Raw genomic sequence first — 16,229 nt, forward strand, 5'->3', positions numbered from 1 at the left:
CATAAAAATTTCATGCCTATTCTTCGTGAGAAATTCTGATAATGTGATTCCAGTGCCTTTCAAAAGAGTTTTTGCTGAATTTGTTTCAATGAAAGACCTTACCATAAAAAACAATTATATTTATTTTCACTTGCATTACTTATCTCATTCACATACATATTTCTTACCAGTTTTAATTATAAAAGATAAATACGTCGAGCATAAATGTATATTAAATACGTTCAGATCTGGGGATTTCCGATCGTTAACAACAATCTGTCTACTTATAAATCAATTAAATTACAATTAAGAAAAAATCTATTAAGATACCTCAGTACATTAATGTACAACTATCTATATGTTATATGTAAATATGTTCAATAAAACGGATCCTAATAGCGGATACAACCTAACGGTTATAGGTAAATAATAATTTCATGATTATAAACCTACATGTTAAAAGTATAGTATTATGGCGCAGCGCTAAAAGTATCTTCAATTTATTTATTTAATTATTTTTAGTATCTAATTCTTCTGCCCTCAAGTGGCGTTGGCAGAATATCAGCGTCAGGGTCCCATTGACTCTGACATTTATGCTGAGCCAAGACCCTTTTTAAGAACACAGTGCACACTTGTCTCCGTCCTGTTTTTTCCTGTCTGTGTTCATTTTTTCTTTGTTTAATTGTTTTTATATTTTTATTGTCGTGTATTTTATGTGTTCTTTTAATAAACGTCTAATCTATCTATCTATCTATCTAGTTTATTCAACAATTCCTTTATACATAACTCATAGCCAGTGAAATATACACAATATAAACACGTTCAAGCAACTATATGTAAGAGTTATTGCTACGTCTCGCTTCATGAACGGCAATCATTTACTTAAGATTTTATCGTTACAAAAGAAATTTTCTGAATAGACTCAATTCCTATTTATTATTTCACTCACGAGTTACGACGTGTGAAAAACCTGTATTCGTGCTAATTGTGCGAAATTTGTTAAAAACACCGCTTATCTTATTGTATTTCAAAAAGCCTTTTTTATTCACGATTAGCTATTCAGCTTGACTTCGCCCGTGGTACATATATAACCTGTTACTCAGTGAAGTTGTAGCTTTCTGAAGGTGAAAAAATATTTGAAATCGGTGCAATGGTGAAAACGTTACAATAATACAAAAGTTCCTCTTTATAAAATTAAGTGTAGAAAACGATCACTTTAAAAAAAAACGTAAAAACAACAGATATTTTTATATACATGGGGTTAAATTTCTCCATCGCCCAAAATATATTTAGCAATCAATGCCTATACGATACACTTTTTATATAACAGACAGTTTAACATTCTATAGATGCCCTACATCCTACAAACTAAAACACCAACATCAAAGCACACAGCGGCATTCACGTGAACCGCCGTCACGTGCACCGCCGACATTCAACAAATACATCGCGGAGTTTTAAATAGCCATTACACAACACCCTGTATACATGAACGTGTTTATTTTCGGCCCACAATCAACAAACATACAACATTTACGGACGCAATACAACACTGAATGTGTAACTCGTGTCAATTATTATTAGTGTAAAATGTATGAGTATACACCGCTATGGACACACAACAAACAATATCGGTCTGATGAGATGTATGGATTAATTTTATCTGAAAAATCAATACATATAATAATTACCAGCTGTGACCCGCGGTTGAAACCGCGTAAGTCCGTATCCCGTAGGAATATCGGTATAAAAAGTGCCTATGTGTTATTTCAGTTTTCCAGCTATCGACAAAGCAAATTTCATTTCAAGAAAGAGTAACAGACGCACACATACATATGCATCCATCCTCACAAACTTTCGCATTTATAGGATTATTATTCGCCAATAGATGTCAGGAAGAGTCATAATAAATTGGGACTACTCAAACGCCTCCTATTTGTTAAAAAAGTAAGTTTAAGTCGATAAAACACGAATATGATATTTTCTAAAAGAGATTCCTAGCTAGATCGATTTATCGCCCCCGAAATCCCCTATATACTAAATTTCATGAAAATCGTTGGAGCCGATTCCGAGATTCCAATTATATATATTTTAGAATTTAATTTATAAATTTTCGAACCATTAATTCTATTCTTACAAAATCTATACTTTAACAGTTATCTATAATACATATCTATCTAATAAAGGTTTAAAGACCAACCTCTCCCTCCCAATATAAAAAAAAAAATACAGGAATTCTTTGTAAATTGAAAGACCATATTATCCAATATAGCCTTTTCAACTTACAACAATATGGTCTTTTCAACTTACAACATATTGGTAACGGTTACATAAAAGGCTATATCTACGCATACAACACTTATATGGTAATACATACAGGATTTTCTAAACCGTTAATAGAATTCGGGATTAAAAGTTGAAAAGACCATGTCATTGAATACATTGTATCGGTTTCATGAAAGGCTATATACAACATTTCATGGCAATACCTATAGGTATGAAAGTACACGGCTTAGTTGAAGTTAATACCTAAGCACTAGCTACTTACACTTCTACCTTGCGTGTTATCGTGTTAAGTTAGTTCTATTACTATTGAAACTTTAATGTACAGTCGATTACATTTCCTTTTTATCGAGGTCGGGTTAAGTAGAATGCAAAGAATTTATAGTAAAATATATGACTTGAGATTTTTTTGTATATGCTACTAAGTAATATTATAAACTTAAAAATTTCTACGATCAATGTATATAACAACTCAATCTTTTTATTTCGACGTGAACATTAAGTCTCATCCACATAGTAAATAAATTAACCAATAATCCCGGGCTATATTTTATAATTTAGTTATATTTAAATTATAGGAATCATTTCCCTACATTTTGACTGTGATCAAATTCATGGGCGGCTATAATTTAGCTGCTAATGCATATTTAATGATACACTCCTACATTAACACTAAATCATTGCTCTTGCTTCTGACGTGCGGTATATTCATTTGCAATTCGAGCCGGAGTGTACAAAACAACGATTTATTTGACTTGGACACTGTGAGCAGTACTCAAACTCAAACTCAAACATTTAATCATTCAATAAGACTTCTTATAGAATAAGAATTCATATTCACATTCAATAAGACTTCTGAATGCACTTTTGAATCGTTATAGCATAGTTTAAACATTTACCACCGGTTCGGAAGGCAGTTTCTACAGAGAACAGCCGGCAACAAACTCTGTAGTTGCTCAGTAGTTGCCCGAGAGGCCGTGGGTATCTAAGTAAGATATACCCACTTAAAAAAAAAATTAAAAACCCCACCCACAGTGTGTCTCGTAACAACGGAGCGATTGCATATTATTATTTTTGTATCTGTAGATAGTAAGGAGGGTAGATAGTATCATAGGTTTTATTTAGGCATTAGACAACACACACCTTATTTCCATGGGAATTCTCCTGACCACTAGGCCGGAGCCGCGGGAAGTTAGCTATATACATTGTTTCTACAAAATAACGGCAACGGTGCCACTCACACGTGCCACTATCTAGCCTATAGCTATCAATATAGATAGTAAAAGAAACACACACCAATAGTCTGGGCAGTGAATAATTAATTTCGATACTGTTCAATTTTGAGACTTCAGTAAAATACACTAACAATACTCGCTTCAGTGAAACATAACACACAACTATTTATGGTTTTCTTTGGGACGCCCAAATGTAAGCTTGTCTAAACTAATATTATAAAGAGGAATCATTTGTATTGTTATATGTTTGTAAGGTTTTCACGCAAAAACTACTAGACCGATTTCAAAAATCATTTCACCACTGGAGAGCTGAAATTTCACTGTGTGTACCACGGGCGAAGCCGGGACGAACAGATGGTAAAATTAACCTTAATTTTGATCTCTTTCAAAAGTAATGTATAATTTACGAAATCAGTAAATTATACATTACTTTTGAAAGACTAAATAATACCTACATTATAACATCTATATATTCATGTATCCATACATATTACAACAAATCGACATCTGCCTAAAGATTCATATCATTGGAATTTCTAGAAAGAAACAACAACATTTCCACATCGCAAACAAACCGACGCCCGGGCAACTAACTGGCTGCTGTAATATTAAACGGAGCCGAAAATCAATTTAAATTATGCGTGTTCACAATAAAACAATTTATGGCAGAAATTGTTGAACAGGATTAAAGCAAGGAATTCCCGCCGCGTTCCACGACCGTATATAGTATAAATTCAGGGAAACAAAGGTAGCTATTGCTTCCGGCAACGAGTTTGAATTTCTAACCAACACTGCGGTACGTATCGGCATATAATTTCATTTAACAATTACTTAATACTTTGACAGAACTAGTTTTATGTATCATAATATGTATCTATGTGTGTGTACATTTTTCAAACAATATTATATGATTTATTACTTATTGTGTACACATGTGCATGCACCTAAGACTTAAAACTTACTAAGGAAAAGAAATATAATACTTTTCATAAATATTTCTGGCGTTAATCCAAAACAAAATGTACTGGCTAAGGCGGCTAATGCGCTCTTTTATTTAAAATTATTTATACCTACACATACTTAAACAGTAAATACATTTTCTAACACTAATTACTGGTATGGGTACTGGGTTGTTTTCATAATAATATTTCTTGCTGCATACATTATTTTGAATTATGTTGACATTTCTAACCTTTAACCGTTTCAAATATTAATATTCGTACATATTTAATTATATTTAACTAGCACAAAATCGAGTCTATAATAAATTCCATGAAAGCGAAATTTGGAAATATTTACATTAATAAAAGATCAAAGCACCGGATTCAATGAACATCATAAAGAATTTGAACTAAATGTACCATCTGGTCTTACGTAGATCATACTTATGTTTATTAGCACTTAAACGGCGCAGCGTGAACAGGATCGACGCTGAAAACCGCTGAGAAAAGAAAAGGTGAAACTCATCGAACAAGACACGAGGAAAATTTTAAGGTACACAAAGGTAACGAGATAAACTTCCCGATTTCGTGGTTTACTGAACACTATTGTACCCTGTTACGGCTCGAGGGTATTAAGCGCTGTTCCTTTATTATCTGTGAAAAAGTTTACTCAATAGATTTCGGGGCGATGCTTCAAATATCGATGAAGGGTAAAGAGTATTTACTTATTACGCGCCGTAACAAAACCTTTTTAAACTAACCGTAATAGCGATAGGGTTCTGTGAAATTATTCGTAAATTACTAATTCCATCGACGTCGCTTTCCAATCTTGTAATGATAGGAATGTCGCTTTATTCAGCATAATTACTGTGAGTAATTATATTTTAATGAGGTAGGTAGTGGAAGTTTTTGTTGAAGTTAATTTCGGATTTTGTCTTTTTCCGTTTTGCGGTAGAAACTATAATATTTGCTTCTTTAAATACTTAAATAAATGGTGGTAAATGAATCAAAATTATGGGTAATTTTTCAAATTAAACAATTATAGCTTCACTGAAAATCAAATGACTTGTGACAAAGAGAAACTATATAAATGATATGAATGTGTTGTTGTTAATATATATAATACTAACTATACATATATACGAATAGGTATTTCGTATAAATCTCGTAACGTTATTTCTGTAATATCCATAACCAGCATGTAGCAACATTGTATACCTATATCTCAAATTTCAAATACAAAATGTTGCAATCAATTCGAGTGTCTAGCATTAAACTATTTCTGATACGCCTCTATAAATATTTAAGAACGTATGACCTCGCTAAAGCAGTCACCGGTTAGTTTTTCCCGCACAATTTAGAACCTTTAGACTGGCAAACAAACTGCCGGCAGCTTATTTACACGGCGCCATCAGAAGGAAGTGCAAAGCGGGTAGCCAAACGGTAAAAGGAAACACACGTAAATCACCACTTTGCGACAAACATCTGAAATATTGTTTTAAAAAAACGACTTCGCAAACAAGTGCCCCATTACAAGGCAACATTCCACGCTGACAGCGATTTGAAAGTTTATACTCCTGTGGAAAACAACGCAAACTGGCTAATTTATAACATAAACAAAACGATATTCAAATTAGATTGTTAGCGCCTTGTTTCGCCCACATTTCTAAAATAAACATTCCGCTAATCAAAAAACAAAAGGGCGCTCGCAAATCCGTTTTCTGAGAAGATTCCACGGCAATGTTGACCGTGCAACTTAGAAGTTGTGTAATCCTACAATTTGCCGTCGCTAACTCACAAACACAACAAAACAAAGAGAACATATTCCCCGGCTGTAAGGAAGTTCACTCGAAAAGGCAACTAGCTGCGGGGAAACCTTATATTGTACAATTTATGATATGTTTCAACGCTCCGCTCTAGTTTCTGGGGTCATTCGCGCCGCTATCTCCGTTATATTTTGTTCAAAATAATAACAATATACGTACAGTAACGTCATAAAGGAGGCGAACCAATTTCGATGCAATTCTTATATTGCATCCGCCTGGCTGAGGAACATCAAATTATGTATGTTTTTTTTCATCGGCGTATTTGTACAATTTTCCCTGTATTAAAGTCAAATAGACGCAGTTCGACAGCAGTTATAGGTCTATAACTATTGAATTGTTTTGTCCCCATTTGGCTCTGAGTAGCAATGAAATAGGAATGGAATGTTCTAGATAAGTGTTTATAGACCAATTAGTGGCAAACAAAATGAGGCCTATCGGGTCGCAGTTAACCAGGTTATGGTGGAGATACAATCACGTTGCTAACTGCAGTATTCGAGACTGTTTTTAATTATTATGTATAAAGAATTTATAGCACCGTAACTTTAACGTTTCAATACATATAAATTTGAAAAAAAAATACATCAGCTACCCATTTTTATCGCGTATTAATAATTTTAAGACATTAATGGATATGATTAATACTCACTTAATTCAACCTTAAATACATTTCTATTATATCTGCAACATCTACGATATTTTATTTAAAGTATAAGATTACTGTGGTAGAATATGATTACCCTCAAATATTGTGCACATAAATTATACAATCTTAATTTACTTAAATATGAAATAGACATCAATTCGCCAAAATATCTTCTCAGTGTAAATTTATGCTTTTGCATTTAAATAGTAATAATTTCCTTGAACTTTACGTCGCTCTTCATATTTAGTGTGTTTTCGTAACATAACTATTCCATCATACCTTTAGCATCTCTGGGCTTCATTATTGTCGTAGTAGGTATAATGAGAAACATTTGCATGACTTAATTGAGGTCGTGGCAATTATTCATTTAATGTAGTTAGTGGCAATGTATTCAGACTTTTAGCAGGCTGATATTCTCATAGACACATTATATACCATTGCAAAATCATAAAATATTTCTTACGCCGCATGAAAAGTAATATGCTGCGACTCTTGCGACATCTCATATGAAATTCGAGATAATTTAATGTGGTAACTGCAAATGTGATACTGTATTTATGCGAACAAAATCGTTCTCAAAGCGCGTGCATTGCTTAACGTGTAAATTGATATATGTGAGCTTTGTGTAATACACGGTAATCATAAATTCAACTTTAGATTTTTAAATATAAAAATAACGTTAAAAACAAGAGACACTGTAATTCAGAAATAAAAAAGGCAAGCGCGTATTTAATGGGCTCAGGCTTATTTTTTCGCTCAGTTCCGTCGTTATTATAAAAGCGGTTGCAACAGATTAAAAGATTTTCAAAGAAACAATAGAACAGAGATACTTTATTAACAGATAACAGACTTTACAAGGCCTTTGTATAAACATGATTTGAGAGACATTGAAATTATTGACAATGAAAGTGACTTTCATCTTTCAAATAAAGACAACGTATTTATGCCCCTACTTAACTGAGTAACCATGTTATCGCTAACAAAATAAAAAACAAGCAATCTTGATCATTTCATCGCCGTGTGCACACCGCCTCGACATTTAAGTGATTATGAAAAAACTTCTTATCCGTAACTTTAACATTTTTACTCGTAATTACATAGACACGAATGCCCTACTAGATATAAACATCCCGACACCAAAGTGGGTGCGATATTCATAACACAATATTTTCTAAAATGGAACCAACATTTTCTGGCTCATTAGTCAGGGTCACCAAGTACCTACTGTCCGAGCCGGGTCGTGTAACGTGTTATTTTTAAAACGTGTGGAGGAAAAATAATATAAAACTACGGATAATTTCGGTTCAAACAAAACAAATAATAAGACAACCGCATTCAGTACCTTAAACCATCACGCCATCCTGACTTCCTTACTAATAATATTATAAATACAAAAATGTGTTTATTTGTTATCCTTTCACGTCACACTGTAACAATTTTAGGATAGGATATTTAAATTGACAGATAGCTAGGACGCTAGAGCATCTCTGTTATATCACTAAATTAAGTACTTTTTACCGCGATAAAACACGTTATTCCCGTGCGAAATTTCTTTATAATAAAAATAATCCGCGGGCAAAACCGCGGGGCGAAAAGCTAGTTCCCGCAAAAACTAACATATTAAATATGTACATAGAAAAAAATAGACAAGAATTACGGTCATAAAACGCGGAAATCTTTAAAGCAATACAATAATTCACTATTTAATTCGTGACCTCACGTGGAGGTCGCGAGCAGTTGTGACAGGCGTACAAATTGCACTTTTAGCGTTTTCTGCTGAATTACGCACTGGTCTAGTCGCGCAAAAATAGACTGATTATAGTCACGTCTTGTGAACGGGACATTTATTGTATGCAAGACACAACAGAAGTGTTTTTTTGTTAAACGCCACATTGCATATTTTATACGTATTATTTATATTTTTAAAGCATAATCCTTGGCATATATATTTCTATATATTCTTATATAAACCCATAAATGGTTTTTTTAAATGTTTAAACTGCTACAACGTCCATTTGAGAACGGGTTCTAACCAACACGCCTCAGACTAGCAATCTACTAGCCAGTCACCTACTTACCCTAAAAGGAAAATCTACAAAAAATTTCTAGTACTCGTTATAATATTTACAACTGCCCTTAATCCTATAAAGGGATAAAAGCATGTACAGCATATAACGATTAGCACATTTGCTGATGTATGTACAGTATCTAAGGCGATTTACATAAAGTCTTAAACAAAGCAATATGTGTATAAAGTTACGACGAGCTTAGATAGAGCAGATAATGCATTAATCGTACAATACGACAACAATGTCAACCATGTCAGACACAAATAGTTAAATTATTTTAAGAACAATACAGCCAAGATTGCATACTAAGCTCAGAGTTACATAGGGGTCATATTTGTAGAGGTACTGTGACCTGGCCCACTCGCTGAGAATCTCTAAAATTATTCTAAATGTTGCAAGCACTCTGTAAGTATTTACATTTCATTTTCATATGCAAGTAACATTCCAGTGTGAGCGTACTAGTTTGTAGCGCATTATCAACGGCAAGGTCAAGGCACGTAGAACTGTAATGGCGAAAATCCAAATAGAATAAATTTTATATTATATTTTACAATTGACATGCAAAAGCAAAGGTCCAGTATAAAAAAAACAAACAATAGAAATATACCGACTGTTATTTTTGAGTAAATTCCAAATTGTTTTAATGATTTTTTGGCGGATGAACCGTTTAATTAACTGTGTTATAAATAATTGAAAAACCATTTTCAATCACTCCCACAATGCGTACAAATACACGTTGTGTGTGTTATCATAGTTTGTCAGTATTTACCAATAATCAAAAATGTGCGTATGTGCCTACAAATAATTTAGTTTCTCCGTAAATAAAACCACAACGAAATACGACAACAATATTCGATTTAAATAGAATAATAAATGGGCGGTGGGCTAGAGCATCCTAATACTGTAATCATGCATTAATGAAGTAAGTATGTTACGAAATAGATAGCTATTACATTTTCAATCGAACGTAATGAAACATCGCTTGTATATCACGCGAGCTCATTCTACGAATTATAGTAAGTACCTACCGAAATAATTCCCAATTCGTTGTATTAAATTTTCATAATAAATTACCTCGTAGTGCTTATTGGGGAATTGGTTTTTGTGTGGCCATGAATGAAGTACCAATGTACTGAACAACACATACGTGTTTATTATATGTAAATACTATTATTGGTATGTAACAAAAAACCTTTTCTGTATAAAGTAATTATCTAGCAATCGAATAAAGTAAGAATCTTTCGCATTTTATAACCAACTGTCGGAAAAACGTTTAATTGCGGTATTAAAATCGATAGTCTTAATGACGGACTGAAAAAGGCAAAAAATCAGAAGGTTTTTTCGCGACAATGTAGAAGTTCAAACCTTAGAATTAACATCAAAATAGAAGAATCTAGTTCTGCAGTGCATCTACTAATACGATTACAGTGTTAACATAGGTAATAGGATTTAATCGACTTAGAGACACTGGGTACCTCTACCGTACTCATACTTGCATGTAGGTACACCATTTGTGTAAGTACCTAATTACCACGGTTGATTATGAACGTGACAAGTGTCTATCGTCCCTCACTAATCATAATTATATTCGCGAAGAAACATAACTATTATAATAAATACCCACAAACAAAAGCATAATCCCACAAAACGATCCATAAAAACCTTGTCTATAATTATAACCTAATCACAATAAAAGAAAACTGCGAGCTATCTCCAAAACGTATCCAATTTTATTTATCGTCTTATCGTCTGACAATAGGCTCAGATCGTGACCAATATTTTTTATGACGCATCTCGCGAGCCCGTGACGTCAGAAAGGGCCGTAAATCGGACCGACATGAAAACTGCCGGTAATTATGGCCGGGACAGTCGCGTCCACAGCAATAAACTAAATATGACGACATAATTATTTAATCGTTTCGCATAAAACAACCACTAAACGCAAGACAGTGATTTCGTCGGATAAACATAATGACTAAGTTTTTTTTTTTTTTATTTTGATCAAATTTTATGTAGGTAGTAGGTTGGTATTTACTATCTACTATTTATGATATTGTTTATTGGAAAATAAATTATTTCTTATTTCGTATATTAATCGAAAGAAACTATATCTATAGGGAGGAAGTCCCTCGCTAGAGGCGTATCATTATTATAAGTCTATTAATACTTATTGGAACGTTTCTATAATTCCAGTCTATACAGTAATGTATCAATTTATTTCAACAAACATTTTAAAAACGATATTACCAACCTAGAAAAGGTTAAAGACCGTAAAAGCATAAACCTTGATTGGTAGGTAATAGGTATTTTTATTAGGTCGTGCTATTGTCCAAATGAGTGAAGGTTGTCCATTCACTTACAATTTTATCATTAAACCTACATCCGTCTTTTAATTTTAATAAATGATAAGACACTTAGAAGGTCTCAATTACTTAAAATTAAATTTCGCTTTCCTTGTATTTAATTATAGTTCATTACTAGATTAGTAATTTGGGCGGATATGTTCCTTTTAAATTGTCGTATAAGGTTAGAAGCAAGTAGATAAATATTCAAATATTTCCTCGTTTTACGAAATTATTATCTTAAAAACATGAATCAAAAAGCAGCAATTACTTAGCACTGAAATTATTTTCATGAAATATTTTGCTAAAATATTCAACGAACGCAAGGCTAATAGCGAGTTAAATAATCGTTATGGTTTAAAGTGACTCTCTGCCGGGTCATGGTCAATAAAACAGCTCATGTAGAAACTGAACCAAAGCCGGTCGGGCTTAATTATGAAAATTGGTCAAGTTCACGTTAGGTCACGGGTTAACTGCGAAAACTCAAATTCATTTAAACTAAATACTCCGCACTACGGCATTTGACGTACATTATAATCCAAGTGTACACAATGTCTTTGAAACATTATAACATTGAATAACATATTAAATTGCGCAACCGTTAAAACATACTGGGCCATTAGCTTTTAGAATCAATCGTTTAAGACCCTTAATCTGTTCTCGTTCATTAAACACGATGATATATGTGATTCCAGGCAACATTCAGTATTCAACGAAGTCACGATGACGCCTGCGGGCCGTTTGTCGACAAACTTTGCGGTATCAAGGTGCAGTGACGTGGAAAGTTCGAGGTTCTTTATGTAATACAGATTACGCAGAACACATAACGCATTTCTGCGCCAATCACTGCCGAGACTAACGTGGAAATGACCTCGGTAAAAACTTTTTCCAAAGCAGAGATTTACCGACTCGAAAATTGATCGCAGAGTAGTTCCTCCTGGGAAACTCTGAAACTGCGTAACATTAAGCTCTCTGTAGAATACATTGCAAAACTTCGCTCTTGAGGTTTATTTCTTCGCAAGCTATTTCACTAACTGTTAATGAAAAATTTTCAAAAACATTGTACATAGATAAGTATATTTTTTTAATTCTCAGAAAGTTAACAGTATGCTTTGTGTTAGCATATTTAAACATTATGATTCACATAACAATTCATACAATTATCCATTAGATGTTTTATTATCACACAATTGATAAGGAGATGGTTTGCTTTGTGTTTGATTGGTGAATTAAAGCAATCAAATCATAGTTACATATGAACACAATAAGTTTATTTTAGTTACATCATTTCATTTTTTTTTAATTAACACAGTATTGAAGTAAGTGAATGTATATCAAACAACTTGTGTTAAGCAATCATCCATATTAAGATTACTGACTGCCATGTCATGCCAAATTTTTAAATGATTTTCCTGATGATATTAAATATATTTCGTACTTTTCAATTCAGAGCAATGTGATGTCGTATGTGGTAGTCGAGCATGCTTCGGCACAAATTGGGCCAGCTCGCACCAGAGAAGTACCACACTAGACCAGAGAAGTACCCACAGAAGACCGTCGTGAAATAGCATTCTGCTGTGTTTCTTTCGGTCTTTTCCCCTACGGGAGGTCCATATCCTTTTCCTTACCCTTCCCAGTCCTTTCCTTTATTCCTCTCGACAATCCTTTCTTAATCCCTTCTCAATTTAAAGGCAATCCATTTGTAGAGGCGTAAGGTCTGCAATGGACCTTATGCCTCTCCGAATGTTCATGGCCGGTGGAAGCGCTTACTATCAGGCGTCTCACCAGCTCCATTGCCGACTATGGCATAAAAAAATAAAAAGAATATGCAAGTGAATCTTCTTAATTTTTCTGATAAATCTATATATATAAAATTCTCGTGTCACAGTTTTCGTTGCCATACTCCTCCGAAACGGCTTGACCGATTTTGATGAAATTTTTTGTGCTTATCCGGTATCTATGAGAATCGGCCAACATCTATTTATCATACCCCTAAATGATAAGAGTAAGGCAGAACAGCGTTTGCCGGGTGCAGCTAGTCTATATATATAAAATTCTCGTGTCACAGTTTTCGTTGCCATACTCCTCCGAAACGGCTTGACCGATTCCTCTGAAATTTGGTAAGCATATTGGGTAGGTCTGAGAATCGGCTAACATCTATTTTTCATACCACTAAACGATAAGAGTAAGGCAGAACAGCGTTTGCCGGGTGCAGCTAGTATTTTATATAAACAAGCACATCATATTAATATGCAATACAGTGTGCTGCTTAATAGGTTTTATAACTAATCTAATTATCAAAATTTTCTAAATAAATATGTATCACTTAATTTTGTACCTGATCTAAGCAAATTTGATTTTAGCAATATTACGAATTGCTTAAATCAAATTTGCAGTTTGTAATAAATAGAAGCATTGAATTAACGTTAAGGTCTAATAAATTCCACTGTAATAGTGAAAGTGACTGTTAGTTATCTACTTAAAACATCTTTCTGTTACCATTCAAATGTTCTATGAGTGCATAGCGGATTGTATAATAAGATAACACTTACTAAACTAGTTTAACAAGTTCCAATCAATTTCCTGTTTTCAAGTTTTATTCATCACAGTATTCAATATAGAGTTCTAAGTGTGAAAATACATTTATTGTTAGCTCAAACATTACATAAAAAAAATAAGGTAATGAACAATTTTACACTAAATAAATGTTACATACTGGGACCAAGAAAATTATAATGCCTAAGATCCTCATATATGGAATGTAATGGATTATGAAGGTGCCATTCAATACAATTCTAAAATTTTTTAATGTATAGACATTACTTAGTGCACTTATTTACCACCAAACCAATTTAAATATCAATTACTTATTCATAAGCTGAATGACGAATCCAAATTGTAAAACATGAAAAATAAAATCATATACAAAAAAACACACCTAGTTTCCAGACACTATCTATACATTATATGATATGATCATGGACCCTTTATTTGGTTCTAGGAAAGATATTTAACTAATAACATTAGTAGCTTCAATGGCCACAAATGACCCACTAACTTGAATAATAATTATGCTTATGAATATACAAATTTACAAACAGGTTAGAAGACCACATTGCCTTTTTCATTATACTTTCAGACAAAAGTTACATAAAGACGAAAAAGAAATCCTACTTTCACTTTCTATAACCACTTTCATTCGCACATTTAAATTGTATGTTGTTTCCTTGCAATTATAAACATATTATTGTTTTAAAAAAACATTTGACATTTGCAGTTTAAATTTTCATGTAAATAATACAGAAGGAATAGACTATTTCATTACAAAAAAGGTGGCACAAAGTTTATTAAAATTGCAAATGGGAAAGACCTCTCCTACATGTGATTGGGAAACACACAACCAGAACAAAATTTTGATATTTAAATTATTCTTATAACTATAAACTGCAATTGGTCTACAGTCTTTGGTAATAACCAAATGTTGTGTAGAGTTGTGGGAATATGCCTCCTTGAGTTAATATGGTAGGTGTAGACATTGGGTGCCATTCCTGTTATTATCTATAATTGCAGCTAGACCAGGATGATAAATTGAATGTTTCCAGCAATTAGGGTATTCATAAGTCTGCTTAATTCAATAAACAATTAAATAAAATTTTATCCCATTAAAGTCCAGTGACCATAGGTCAAATCTAGTTGTGAAATAAAAAAATAGAAAAAAGATGTCCAATATATTTTAATAATATATACATTTTCAATGTATGAAAGATTTGCATTAGAAGTAAAATGAGGAAAATCTTCACCTATTTAAAACTACACATTACAGTTCTTTGAGGAATAAATAAAATTCTCAAAATCAAATAATGATTTTAAATTTTATATTTTAATTGCTTTAAAATATAAAATTAATTATAAACACTTCGAAATTATTTTTATGTCCATATCTGTATAAATTGATTTGATATGGTTTAAATATATTAATATTGTAAGGAATGGTACTAAATAATAGAAATTTTATAAGTTTATTAAATAATTCCGGTACTGTTACTTCCTGGATATCAAGAGCAAACAACTTTCGCCCAGTAAAGATACGGCTTCAGAATGTTCCTGCGCGTGCGCAACCAAAAACTCGCCACGGAACGTTACGAATACCTTAGCGCCAGTTACTTTATCATTACGCAAGTCCTAAATCATTAACTCAACGTTGCAAATATGCAACCAAGTCAGCGGAACTTGCAAACATCCTAGAGTTCTTATCAGCAAAAAAATGTTATCATAAAAAAATAAAAAAAAAATTCCCGTTGGAAACTTCGGTATTTTATTGACTGATTAATGACTAAGCTGAACTATTTTATACACCGTCCACCGAATCATGAAATATCTACTCACCGTTTATGTTTATCACGCCAAATCCCAAACAATATAATATCTGTCACTCACACGTTAAAACACAAAACACAGAATTATTTCACCTCTTGACATCTGACATGGTTTAAAAATCTTGAATTATCACAATTATATCTCACTATCAAAACCGTTTATTAAAATAGTTAATTTAAAAACAATAAAATATAGCAAAACGATCGCAAAATAACGATACAAAACGTAAACAGCTGCCTACTTTGACAGCACCGTCGATTAAACTGACAACTGAGTCTGCCAACCATGATCATGGAAAACACTTTCGCTTTCATGTACCAACATTAGCATCTAAATATTTTGAATTACGCTATAAAATAAGTTGTCATGTTTGAACAAGGTTTTAAATTCTTGTAAATAAAAGTTAATGTCGGGTTATTTCTTATTGTCTATTGCAAATGCTTTTCTGCCACTCAAGAAAGAGAAGAAGAAGATAATAATAAATTCCCAGTTACATATGTGTATAAAATGTTTCGGTCAACTAAATTTTAATTA

The 16,229-nt window shown here is 32.8% G+C and overlaps 1 protein-coding gene across 2 annotated transcripts in view; it reads right to left on the bottom strand.

Annotated features, from left to right (window-relative positions):
* LOC119839562 (furin-like protease 2) overlaps positions 1-15,973 on the bottom strand; it is a 199,137-nt gene extending 183,164 nt beyond the window's left edge. For both annotated transcript variants that reach the window (XM_038365908.1, XM_038365909.1), the window contains exon 1: positions 15,705-15,973. The gene's annotated coding sequence lies outside the window, so the exon portion shown is untranslated. The remainder of the gene's footprint in view (positions 1-15,704) is intronic.
* Positions 15,974-16,229: the final 256 nt, after the last annotated feature.

The sequence above is a fragment of the Zerene cesonia genome, chromosome 4 (assembly GCF_012273895.1).
Source record: "Zerene cesonia ecotype Mississippi chromosome 4, Zerene_cesonia_1.1, whole genome shotgun sequence".
Taxonomy (NCBI): Eukaryota; Metazoa; Arthropoda; class Insecta; order Lepidoptera; family Pieridae; genus Zerene; species Zerene cesonia.